Source organism: Mobula hypostoma, chromosome 2, assembly GCF_963921235.1.
Source record: "Mobula hypostoma chromosome 2, sMobHyp1.1, whole genome shotgun sequence".
Classification (NCBI taxonomy): Eukaryota; Metazoa; Chordata; class Chondrichthyes; order Myliobatiformes; family Myliobatidae; genus Mobula; species Mobula hypostoma.
Window position 1 is genome coordinate 90,531,720 of NC_086098.1, and position 12,329 is coordinate 90,544,048.

At 42.4% G+C, this 12,329-nt stretch overlaps 1 protein-coding gene and 1 long non-coding RNA gene across 7 annotated transcripts in view; one reads left to right on the plus strand and one right to left on the minus strand.

Annotated features, from left to right (window-relative positions):
* The window catches only part of LOC134342303 (uncharacterized), a 66,118-nt gene extending 56,996 nt beyond the window's left edge, over positions 1-9,122 (minus strand). The window contains exon 1 of the long non-coding RNA XR_010016993.1: positions 9,033-9,122. This is a non-coding gene — a long non-coding RNA (uncharacterized LOC134342303). The remainder of the gene's footprint in view (positions 1-9,032) is intronic.
* A 121-nt stretch (positions 9,123-9,243) lies between these two features.
* phf3 (PHD finger protein 3) overlaps positions 9,244-12,329 on the plus strand; it is a 173,912-nt gene continuing 170,826 nt past the window's right edge. For 4 of the 6 annotated variants that reach the window (XM_063040224.1, XM_063040260.1, XM_063040231.1 and 1 more), the window contains exon 1: positions 9,279-9,360. The gene's annotated coding sequence lies outside the window, so the exon portion shown is untranslated. Of the gene's footprint in view, positions 9,361-12,329 lie in introns of all 6 variants that reach the window. The other 2 variants (XM_063040252.1, XM_063040239.1) reach the window with 2 other exon arrangements.

The window sequence follows — 12,329 nt, forward strand, 5'->3', positions numbered from 1 at the left end:
GGGATGTTCCGTGCAGTAGTTCCTCCACTGTAGCAAAGCTTTTCCTCGATTTTAGGTGGATAGAAACTGGCACATGATGGTGTAGTGGGTGCCGTGGATCCGAGTTCTGGTTACCTTTAGGTAAAAGGGTTAGCAGGTTAATTGGTCACATGGGTGTAATTGGGTGGTGTGGGTTTGTTGGTCTGGAATGGCCTGATCCTGTGCTGTATCTCTAAATAAATAAATAAATTCTGCCAATTCTGAACTCAGCAGGCCAGGCAGCATCTATGGAAAAGAGTACAGTCGACAGTTCTCCCATCTCCCAAACTCCCTGTTTGGCCTGTGTGTGGTAACCGATTATGCCTGTGGATGTGGAGAGGATGGGCTGACATTTTGCATGTGGGGTTTGGTCTTGATGGTGGTGTTAACATGGGGATAGACGTTCAGTCTGGGGTTAAATAAAATGAGGATAATCACACTCTGGAGTGGCTCAGTAGTGTAGTAGTTTACTTAGCAGTATTACAGTGCCAGAGACCCCGGTTCATTTCCCACTGATGTCTGTAAGTTGTGTGTATGTTCCCCTGTGACTGTGTGAATTTCTTCCGTGTGCTCCGGTTTCCTTACTCATTCCAAAGACATTCGAGTTGGTGGGTCATCATCATCATAGTTTGTCACACCAGACAGCCGGCCACTCTAGTGCTGTTCGGTTGATGTTGAGCAGGTCAGTGTCAGCTAAATCAGGCGAGAATGGGCAGTTGCGCAGAACGTGTTCAATGTTCTGCACCCTTTTGCCACAGTCACAGGATTCGCTGGTCTTTAAACCCCACTTCACTATATTGTCTCCCGTCCTACAAACTCCCGCTCTCGCTCTGTTGAGAGTGCACCACTTCCGTCTGTCAAGCAGTGCCCCGTCTGGCAACATTTCTGGGGGGTCTTGCACTGTATTGTTTGGTGGGGTTCTGGCTTCTGTTTGTTGTCAGAGGTCAATCCTGTATGTTTGGGGTGATGTTCTGTATGGTAGTTCCTCCACTGTAGCAAAGCTTTTCCTCAATTTTAGGCGGTTGGGAACTGGCACATGATGGTGTAGTGGGTGCCATGGATTGGAGTTCTGTTTACCTTTTTCAATTTTTGTTGTAGTGTTTCTTCGGCTCTCTGGAGGAGCAATGCCTGCAAGTCTGTGAATGATGTTAGTGGGTGTGGGGCGCAGTGTGCCCGTGACTATTCAGCAGGCTTTGTTAAGCAACGGGTCAATTTTCTTCACATGGGCTGATTTGCCAACACAGGTGCACAGTATTCTGCAGGTGCATAGCAGAGTGCTAGAGCAGTTGATCTAAGTGTGTGAGCATTAGCTCCCCATTTCGTGCCTGCTAATTTTTTCAAGAGAGAATTGCGAGAGCCAGCTTTCCCTTGGAGCTTTTGGATGTGGGTGGCAAATGAGAGCGTCCTATCCAGTGCCACGCCCGGGTAAATTGGAGTCCAAGTTCCTTCCCACACCAGAAGATCTTGAGTTTCTGAACTGCTTCTCAATTCCTCAGGTGGAATGCACACACGTGAGGTTTTGACGGATTTGGGTTCAGAGACCATTTTTCATAATACTGCTTTGAGGACTGCTGTAAGTCGTATTTCAACTTCTTGGAAGGAGTTAGCTTGTGTTGCTATGCATAGGTCGTCTGCATAGATAATCCTGCATGTATTAGGAAAGGTTGGTTGATCGTTTGTATAAACATTAAATAGTAGAGGTGCCAGGACTGATCCCTGTGGTAGTCCGTTCTTTTGTGGACACCACCTACTCTTAATTCCATTCATTTCTACATAAAATCTATGATTTTCTAGGAGGCTTCTTATTACTTTGACTGTGGTTTCGTTCTTTAACATTTTAGGTAATTTCAGTCAAAGGCCTCTGTGATTTACAGTGTCGTATGCTGCTGTTAAGTCAATGAATACTGCCCATGTAATTTGTCGCATTTCAAAGCCATCCTCAATATACTGGGTTAAGTTCAGGACTTGACCGTTGTAAGAGCGGCCTGGCTTAAACCAGGCTTGGGCTGGTGTTAGAAGATCTTCGACTAAGTGGGATATTCTTTACAGTATGAGTCTCTCGTGGAGTTTATAGAGGGTGCAGAGCAAGGAAATCGGTCTGTAACTTTTAGGAATATTGGGGTCTTTATTGGGTTTTAGGAGAGCAACAACTTTGGCTCCTCCAATTTTTAGGTATTTTTAATGATCTTAGGCAACAGTTAAAAAGGTCCAAGATGTTTAAGGAATTCTACGCCAGCAGCTTTTTTGGAGTTTACCTGTGATACTTCATCCTTTAATTCTTCTAGGGTGAGAGGTGGGAAGCTGTTATTCCCGTCTGAGAGAGCTGACTCCATCTCCTGATGTTTCTTTTCCTTTTGCCTCCTTTCCATGTTATTTGGTCGACCATTTAGTATTAGTTGGTGGGCAGCCTGATTGGGTGTTACGGTAGCAATTCTCTGTGGTGGTCTATTGTCTGAGTTGAGTTTCCAAACAGTTGCCCATGCCTTCTTACTGTTCTTGGTCATGTCTGTGTTTTCTATCAGTTCCTGCCAATACTGTTGTCTCTCCTGGCTCGGTAGGGACAGAGCTGACTCTCCCATTTCAATTGTGTCTTGACCAAACGGGTCTTGGTCGTATAAGTTGACATACTCATCGTAACTTTGCTTGATATCACTAGTCAATCCCTGAATATATTCTGCAACCTCTAGGTATGTTCTGCTGCGCTACTTTACAGATTAGTCGGACAAATTCATCATAATGATCAGGTTCTGGTGGCATGGTATCGATAAGTTGATCAAGGGATTCTGTGAAAGATGTCCAATTCGCTTTTCTCAGGTTAAATCTTGGTAGGTACTTTGATGGTACAGGTCTCAGAACTGGAAGAGATTCTACCTGGACTGAATGGAGTTTGGATTTGGGTATATGTTGGAGGACTGTTCATGTGAAGAGGTTGGAGCTTGCTGAGATAACAAAGGCAAGGTCTGGGTTGTATCCTTTTCTCCATCTGGCACCTGTGAAGGTAGGGGTGTCCTTTGACTCATATAGTAGCTCAAGGCTGTTGTTCAGAGCCCATGATACAACTTCATCTCCATTTGCATCATCATCTTCATATCCCCAGTTGGTGCTATGGCTATTAAAGTCACCTATAAAGAGGTACATTTTGTCCTGAAGATCTAGGTTAGGTGGCCACATGAATGGTTCATTAGGGGGTTTGAAGACCGAGATGATATTTATGTGTTTTGTTTCAACTTTCAGAAGGCCCATTGAGCCAGCTTGGATGTTTGCTGTGTTCATTACTATAGATTTATCTTTAACAAAGATTGGCCTTCCAAAAGTTTGGCTAGGGGTGTCAACAGCCAAGTGCATTCCTGGCACATAGGGTTGGTTGTTCAGCCTATGAGTTCCTTGTATGCTCAAGATGTCCGGTTTTAAGTTTGCCAGGATTTCTGCTTTACTGTGGCTGAAGCCTTCGATGTTGTGGCTAAAGATTTTCATGATTTCCAGTGGGCCGAGGGTTTATACTTTTACCACCCACTGGATCACTTGGTCTCGATAACCTGCAGTAACTTGTGATCGTATAAAAAAAGGATAAAGGACGACAGTTACACCTTTGTTTGGACCCAGAGAGGCCACTGCATCCGAGCATGCCACCATCTTACTGGAAATGAGGTTGAAGTAGTGAATGACATTTCACAAGGTCCCACATGAGAGATGCCTCCAGGAGGTCCTGCGATGAAGCATTTCAGGTGCAAGGAGGGAATAGAAAGGCTGGGTTTGTTTTCCTTTGGGCAGAGAAAGCTCAGGGGACAACTTGATAGATGTACATAAAATTGTAAGGGGGTGAGAAAGGGTAGATGAGAAGCATATCCCTTTGGCAATGATAAGAGAGCATAGGTTTAAGCTAAAAGATAAGAGAATTAGAAGAGAATTAAGGAGGTTTTTTTTCAACACGAGGAAAATTCCTAGATAGAGTGGCACAAACAGGAACACTTATTTGAGAAATATTTGATGAGCACTTGAAAGTCCATAGTATTTTCAGTCTACAGGACAGATGCTGGGAAATGCAGACAAATATTTAACGGCCAGGATGGGCAGGAGAGTCCATAAGAAGGGTGGTTCATAAGCACAAATGGAGCTGCTGCCTCATTCCAGTGACAAGGGTTCAATGCTGACTTCGGGTTCTATCTGTATAGAGTTGACATGTTCTTCCTGACGTGTGTGCATTTCCTTGCGTGCCCTGGTTTCCTCCGATATGCCAAAAACTGCTTGTTGGTTGGAGAGTGGTAGAATGTGAAGGATTTTGATCAGAATTAAAAATGAGATTAATGTAAGTATGTGATTTATAGCGCAGACTTGTTTGGCCATGAGGTCTGTTTCTGTGTATAATCTCTCAATAATTCTATAAACCTACTGTATCATTATAATTACAGCCTGCTTTGTTTTACATATTTTATAAATGGACAGTTGCAGACCCTTCCTTTGCATAATACACAATTGCAGACCCTCCCCTTTCATATCTGACACACAACTGCACATGCTTCCCTTTCATGTCACACATAGTTGCACAACTTTCCTTTACATGTCACACAGACATAATTACACACCCTCCCTTTACATTTTCACATAAAATAATTGTATAATATCCTTTACATGTTACACACATACAATTCCACACACTCGCTTTACATGTTACACACATGGGTGCCACCTGGCATAGCAGTTGGACTGATGTCGGAGCAGTTAGCTCGGGGCATTTCTGAGTTCGAGAGTTCAATTCTGGCGCTGTCTATAAGGAGTTTGTACCTGGGTTCCCTCTGGGTGCTCTAATTTTCTCCTATAGTCCAAAGACATACAGGATAGTAGTTTAATTAGAGCATGGATTGATACCTGGAAGTATGATGTTGTAGCTATTAGTGAAGCATGGTTGCAGGAGGGGTGTGATTGGCAACTAAATATTCCTGGATTTCATTGCTTCAAGCATGATAGAATCAGAGGGACAAGAGGGGGAGGAGTTGCATTGCTTGTCAGAGAAAATATTACAGCAGTGCTCTGGCAGGATAGATTAGAGGGCTCATCTAGGGAGGCTATTTGGGTGGAATTGAGGAATGGGAAAGGTGTAGTAACACTTATAGGGGTGTATTATAGACCACCTAATGGGGAGTGAGAATTGGAGGAGCAAATTTGTCAGGAGATAGCAGACATTTGTAGTAAGCACAAGGCTGTCATTGTGGGAGATTTTAATTTTCCACACGTAGACTGGGAAGCCCATACTGTAAAAGGGCTGCATGGTTTGGAGTTTGGAAAATGTGTGCAGGATAGTTTTTTGCAGCAATACATAGGGGTACCAACTAGAGAAGGGGCAGCGTTGGATCTCCTGTTAGGGAATGAGATAGGTCAGGTGACGGAGGTATGTGTTGTGGAGCACTTTGTGTCCAGTGATCACAATGCCATTAGTTTCAATATAATTATGGAGAAGGATAGGTCTGGACCCAGGGTTGAGATTTTTGATTGGAGAAAGGCTAACTTTAAGGAGATGCAAAAGGATTTAGAAGGAGTGGATTAGGAAAAATTGTTTTATGGGAAGGATGTAATAGAGAAATGGAGGTCATTTAAAGGTGAAATTTTGAGGGTACAGAATCTTTATGTTCCTGTTAGGTTGAAAGGAAAGGTTAAAAGTTTGAGAAAGCCATGGTTTTCAAGGGATATTGGAAACTTGGTTTGGAAAAAGAGAGATTTCTACAATAAATATAGGCAGCATGGAGTAAATGAGGTGCTCAAGGAATATAAAGAATGTAAAAAGAATCTTTAGAAAGAAATTAGAAAAGCTAAAAGAAGATATGAGGTTGCTTTGGCAAGAAAGGCGAAAATAAATCCAAAGGGTTTCTACAGTTATATTAATAGCAAAAGCATAGTGAGGGATAAAATTGGTCCCTTAGAGAATCAGAGTGGATGGCTATGTGTGGAACCAAAAGAGATGGGGGAGATTTTGAACAATTTCTTTTCTTCGGTATTCACTAAGGAGAAAGATATTGAATTGTGTAAGGTAAGGGAAACAGGTAGGGAAGTTATGAAAACTATGATGATTAAAGAAGAGGAAGCATTGGCGTTTTTAAGGAAAATAAAAGTGGATAAGTCTCTGGGTCCTGGCAGGATATTCCCTAGGACCTTGAGGGAAGTTAGTGTAGAAATAGTAGGGGCTCTGACTGAAATATTTCAAATGTCAATAGAAACGGGGATGGTGCAGGAGGATTGGCGTATTGCTCATGTTGTTCCATTGTTTAAAAAGGGTTCTAAGAGTAAACCTAGCAATTATCGGCCTGTAAGTTTGACATCAGTGGTGGGTAAATTAATGTAAAGTATTCTTAGAGATGGTATATACAATTATCTGGATAGACAGTCAACATGGATTTGTGCGTGGAAGGTCCTGTTTGACAAATCTTATTGAATTTTTTGAAGAGGTTACTAGGAAAGTTGACGAGGGTAAAGCGGTGGATGTTGTCTATATGGACTTTAGTAAGGCCTTTGACAAGGTTCCACATGGAAGGTTAGTTAGGAAGGTTCAATCGTTAGGTATTAATATTGAAGTAGTAAAATGGATTCAACTGTGGCTGGATGGAAGATGCCAGAGAGTTGTGGTAGATAACCGTTTGTCAGGTTGGAGGCCGGTGACTAGTGGTGTGCCTCAGGAATCTGTACTGGATCCAATGTTGTTTGTCATATACATTAATGATCTTGATGATGGGGTGGTAAATTGGATTTGTAAGTATGCAGATGATACTAAGATAGGTGGCGTTGTGGATAATGAAGTAGGCTTTCAAAGCTCGCGGAGAGATTTAGGCCAGTTAGAAGAGTGGGCTTAAAGATGGCAAATGGAGGTTAATGCTGATAAGTGTGAGGTGCTACATTTTGGTAGGACTAATCAATATAGAACATACATGGTAAATGGTAGGGCATTGAAGAATGCAGTAGAACAGAGGGATCTAGGAATAATGGTGCATAGTTCCCTGAAGGTGGAATCTCATGTGGATAGGGTGGCGAAGGAAGCTTTTGGTATGCTGGCCTTTATAAATCAGAGCATTGAGTATAGGAGTTGGGATGTAATGTTAAAATTGTACAAGGCCAAATTTGCAGTATAGTGTATAGTGTAATTCTGGTCACTGAATTATCGGAAAGATGTCAACAAAATAGAGAGAGTACAGAGAAGATTTACTAGAATGTTACCTGGGTTTCAGCACCTAAGTTACAGAGAAAGGTTGAACAAGTTGGGTTTTTATTCTTTGGATCGTAGAAGGTCGAAGGGGGGACTTGATAGAGTTGATGTGGATAGGCTTTTTCCATTGAGAGTGGGGGAGATTCAAACAAGAGGACATGAGTTGAGAGTTAAAGGGCAAAAGTTTTGGGGTAACGCGAGGGGGAACTTCTTTACTCAGAGAGTGGTAGCTGTGTGGAACGTGCTTCCAGTAGAAGTGGTAGAGGCAGGTTCGATATTGTCATTTAAAGTAAAATTGGATAGCTCTTTGGACAGGAAAGGAATGGAGGGTTATGGGCTGAGTGCAGGTCTGTTGGACTAGGTGAGAGTAAGAGTTCGGCACGGACTAGAAGGGCCGAGATGGCCTGTTTCCATGCTGTAATTGTTATATGGTTATATAGTTAATTAATCATTGTTAATTGTCCTGTGATTAGGCTAGTGTTAAATAGGTGGGATGTTGGGCAGTATGGCTTATTGGGCTAGATGGGCCTGTTCCACATTTTACCTCTAAATGAAACAAATAATTGTTACACATACGTTGCACACAGGGACAGTTATTACCTGACAACCATCGGGCTCTTGAACCAGTGTGTATAACTTCTCTCAATTCAACTCAACTAACAGACTCACTTTCGAGAACTTTTTACGACTCAGGTTCGCAGTAGTACTTTGTATATCTGCACAATTTTTCTTGGTTGTCAGTCTTTGTTTTATGTATTATTTTTCATAAATTCTATTGTATTTCTTTATTTTCCTGTAAATGCCCACAAGAAAATGCCCCTCAAGGTAGTATATGGTAACATACACATACTTTGATAATAAATTTTACTTTGACTTTGACATAATTGCATACCCTCTTTTCACAAGTTGCACATACTGCAAAACCTCCCTTCACTTGTAACATATGGCTGTAATCCACTCCCTTTAAGTGCATCAGAGTAAAGCCTACAGAAAGTGGTGGATACCGTAAGACCATAAGATAAAGGAGCAGAATTAGTCAATTTGGCCCATCGAGTCTGCTCCACCATTTCATCATGGCTAATAATTTCCCTTTCTGCCCCAATCTCCTGCCTTCTCCCTGTATCCCTTCACGTTCTGACTAATCAAGAATCAACCTCTGCCTTAAATAAAACCCAATGACTTGCCCTCCATAGCTGTTTGTGGCAACGACTTCCACAGATTCTCTGGCCAAAGAAATTCCTCCTCATCTCCGTTCTAAATACAGCCCAGTCCATCACAGTCAAAGCCCTCCCCACCATTGAGCACATCTATAAGGAGAGCTGGCACCATCCACCATCAAAGATATCACGATAGATCCAGGACACGCTCTCTTCCTGTAACCATCATCAGGCAGGAAATACAGGAGTCTCAGGTCCCACACCACCAGATTCAGGAATAGTTATTACCTTACAATCATCAGGCTGCTGAACTGGCATGGATAGCTTCACTCACAACTCTGAATTGATTCTACAAACTATACACTGAGTTTCAATGACTTTATAACTCGTGTTCTCAGCATTTATTTGCGCAATTTTGTTTTCTTTTGCACATCAGTTGTTTGCTAGAACTGCTGTGTATAGTTTTTCATAAAACATACTGTATTTATTTATTTCCCTATAAATGCAGGCAAGAAAACTAATCTCAAGGTAGTATATAGTACTTTGATAATAGATTATACATTGACATAATTTCATACTCTCATTTTACATGCTACGCATATTGCATAACCTCCCTTCACTTATTATACATGATTACAACACATTCCCTTTAAATGCTTCACACTTACAATGCTGTGCTCTACCCTTTCATCTTCGGAGACCATCACACCCTCTCTTGCTTTGGCCGCACCGCTACTCAGCCCACGCGCCGGCCCGGGCTCAGGGCCCACGTGACGCGAGCCAGGGCCCGGGCCATTTGCCCCTCCCCCTCCCCCTCGCTCTCCGGGTCTCTCATTCCCTCCATGGCGGCATCGGCTTCGGATGACCTCGGGCAGAAGACAGGCGAGAAAAGAGCGGTGCTCCGTGTCCGTGCTCGGCGACAGGTCGCCGGGGGCCCTTAAGTGCGGGGCTTAAGGGTGGGTGGGTTGGAAAGCAGAAATCGGAGTCTGCGATCAGGTGAGCAGCGCGGCCGCAGAAAAGAAAGCAGCGGACTACCAGCGCTAGGCCCCTGCCCCGGGCCCGAGCCACAGCTCTCTGCACCCACGTAGACCCGGGACTCATGGGCTTGGGTGCACGGCACTGAGGGGGTAGGGAAGCAGCCTGTGTCTGTGTGAATAGCGGCTGTCCCGCAGGCACTGTTGTTAGAGGGGAAGGTGGTAGGCCTGTCATGTACAGCAAGATCCCACTATCGGTAACGTGATGGGAGAGGCCGGGGCAGGTCGGCCTTGATTAATTAATGCTAGTTGTAGCGAGGGGTGGGAGGGAGGGAAGGTGAATGCTGGTCCAGAACAACGGAGAGAACTTCCGACTCTTTCAAAATCATTCTGAGGGATCTCTTTACTCACTGAATGTGGTGTTTACACTGCGAAAGGCCTGCAGTTCTAAATTCTTCCTTCTGCAAATACCTTGCTATGTATTGCGAAAATATACGGCCTCTTCTAGTGGGTTTAGTATCCTCTGATACTATGCCGTTGACTCCTTCATTAACCTGTGGGTTAATCTTTGCAGAACTGTCAAATACCTCGGTCCTGTGGGTTTGTGGCCCATGAATTCCAGGCCAGTCTCAGCTTTGTGTGTTTCAGTTGTAAAAACAAAGCTGTAGTGAGAGAAGAAGGGTCTCTGATTTAAAGTCTTGAGTAAAAGGCAGTATCATGTTCTATAGCTGTTGCATTATTGGTGATAAGGCCTTAATGTGTGTGTGCATTAGATCTTTTTGAATCACCTGAGGCTTTGCTGGTTGTGGGGAGGAGGTGGGAAAGAAATATTATTGATAAAGATGAAAAAAGTGTGCAGAATGAGCTCATTCGTTTTGCAAATTGCAGGGAGAGAGAGTGGATTAAAAGCAGTTTTTTTGCTAACCAGAATTAAGTTTTTTATTATGACATATTTTAATATAATTTTATATGATCTTATGGATTGTAATGTGATTTTACCAGTGTCAACGTGAATGTAGGCTTTAGCTTATAGACTTTGTAGTTTCTGTGTGATGAAGGGTCTTGGCTTGAAATATTGACTCTTAATTCCCCTCCATAGATGCTGCCTGACCTGAGTTCCACCAGCATTTTGTTTGTGTTGCTCAAGGTTTCTGGCATTTATTTGTTTTTTCCATTGTTAGATTTCACCCATTAAAAAGATTCAATTGATGAATATTGAGGGAAAATTTTTATGGAGGGGAGTTGGTGTTTGAGTGGATTACTTGTTTTATGATTCTACAAGTTTGAACATTTTTAACATGTATACCTTGTTGCACAGTGGTTGTTTTGACATTGTGTGCATGATTGAAGGGATGTGAAATTGGATGTATTTTTATTCTTTGAAGCTATTGTTATATAGTGTTCATGGCTGTAAAGGTCCTGCAATTAAAAATCTTGAAAATGTTTACACTTTCCCAACGAGTTATCTTCCTTGTAATAGTAGTTAGACTGTTATAAGCAGCAGATTCTTTGGAGGCTGGAATTCCAGAGCATACACACAGTGCTGGAGGAACTCAGCAGTTCAGGCAGCATCTTTGGAGAGGAAAAAAAAGGCAACATTTTGGGCCAAGACCTTCATCAGATCTTTTAGTTCCTTTTTAATAATCTTGTGTTGTGCCCTGCAAATTCCAGACACATCATATGCACTCAGTAGCCACTTTATTAGGTACAGGAGGTACCTAATAATGTGGCAACTGAGTGTATGTTCATGGTCTTCTGTCTGTATCCCATTCATTTCAAGGTTTGACATGTGTGTTTAGAGATGCTGCTGTGCACACTGCTGTTGTAATGCGTGGTTATTTGAGTTCTTGTTGCCTTCACGTCAGCTTGAACCAGTCTGGCTATTCTGACCTGTCTCATTAACTCGCCATTTTTACCCACAAAACTGCTACTTGCTGGAGGTTTGTTTTCTCGCACTATTCCTTGTAAATGCTAGAGACTTGTGTGTGACAATCCCGGGAGATCAGTTTCTGAGATACTCACATCATCCTGTTTGGCATCAACAGTCATTGGTCAAAGTCACTTGGATCACATTTCTTTCCCATCCTGATGTTTGGTCTGAACAGCAGCTGAACCTCTTGATCATGTCGGCCTGCTTTTGTGCATTGAGTTGCTGCCACATGATTGCTGATTAAATATTTGTACTAATGAGCAGGTGTACCTAACAAAATGGCCACTGATTGTAGTTGCTGTTTCATGATTTAGAAGATTTTAGAAACAGAGCTGTTATTCACCTGACCTTTGCTTCAAGTTGTGCTCTGTGCAAACCCATTGACTATCTACAGGGGTTTTCATTTTACTACAGAAGTAACCAGAAGATCTTTGTGCAAAAGTTATTCCTTACAAGTACAAAAAGATTTCTTCAAATCAGTATAGCATGCAGAATTAGAGAGTATAGATTTGTTCAAGGTTGAGCTTATTGTATGCACCTTCAATGAGAAGATGTTGGTTAAAGTGTGAATTTGTCAACACAAGTGTAGCTGAGGCAGAAGAATTACAAGGAAGGGCTGGTAACTGTTCTGAAGTATGTGGTGACATGGGACATTGGAAAAGGATTGTAGCTTTAATTTGTTTTGTGTAGATCAATTGCATGTGAGGGCTAAATGGCTTTTGTTAACCTTTCATGAGTTGCAACAAAAGTAGTTTTAAGACTGTTGGAGTAGAGGTTTAATGTGGGAAATCCCCAGATATGCAGAAATAGTGGTGATGATAATACTTTTCTGTACCCGCTACCAAAATCTAGTCCTTTGCTGTGCGAGGAATTCTGGGGTGTGTTTTCACTTCCACATGTCTGAGTGCAGTAGTTAAATGTGATTGGGCAGAGACTGTAACGTAAATTCTTAGTGATTGGGCAAAGGAAGTGAAAGGGAGTGCACATTTGAGATCTCAATTTAAAATAAGTGTGAATCATTTAGCGTGTTCGTTTAGTTTCCTTAAAAACTGTAGATTAGG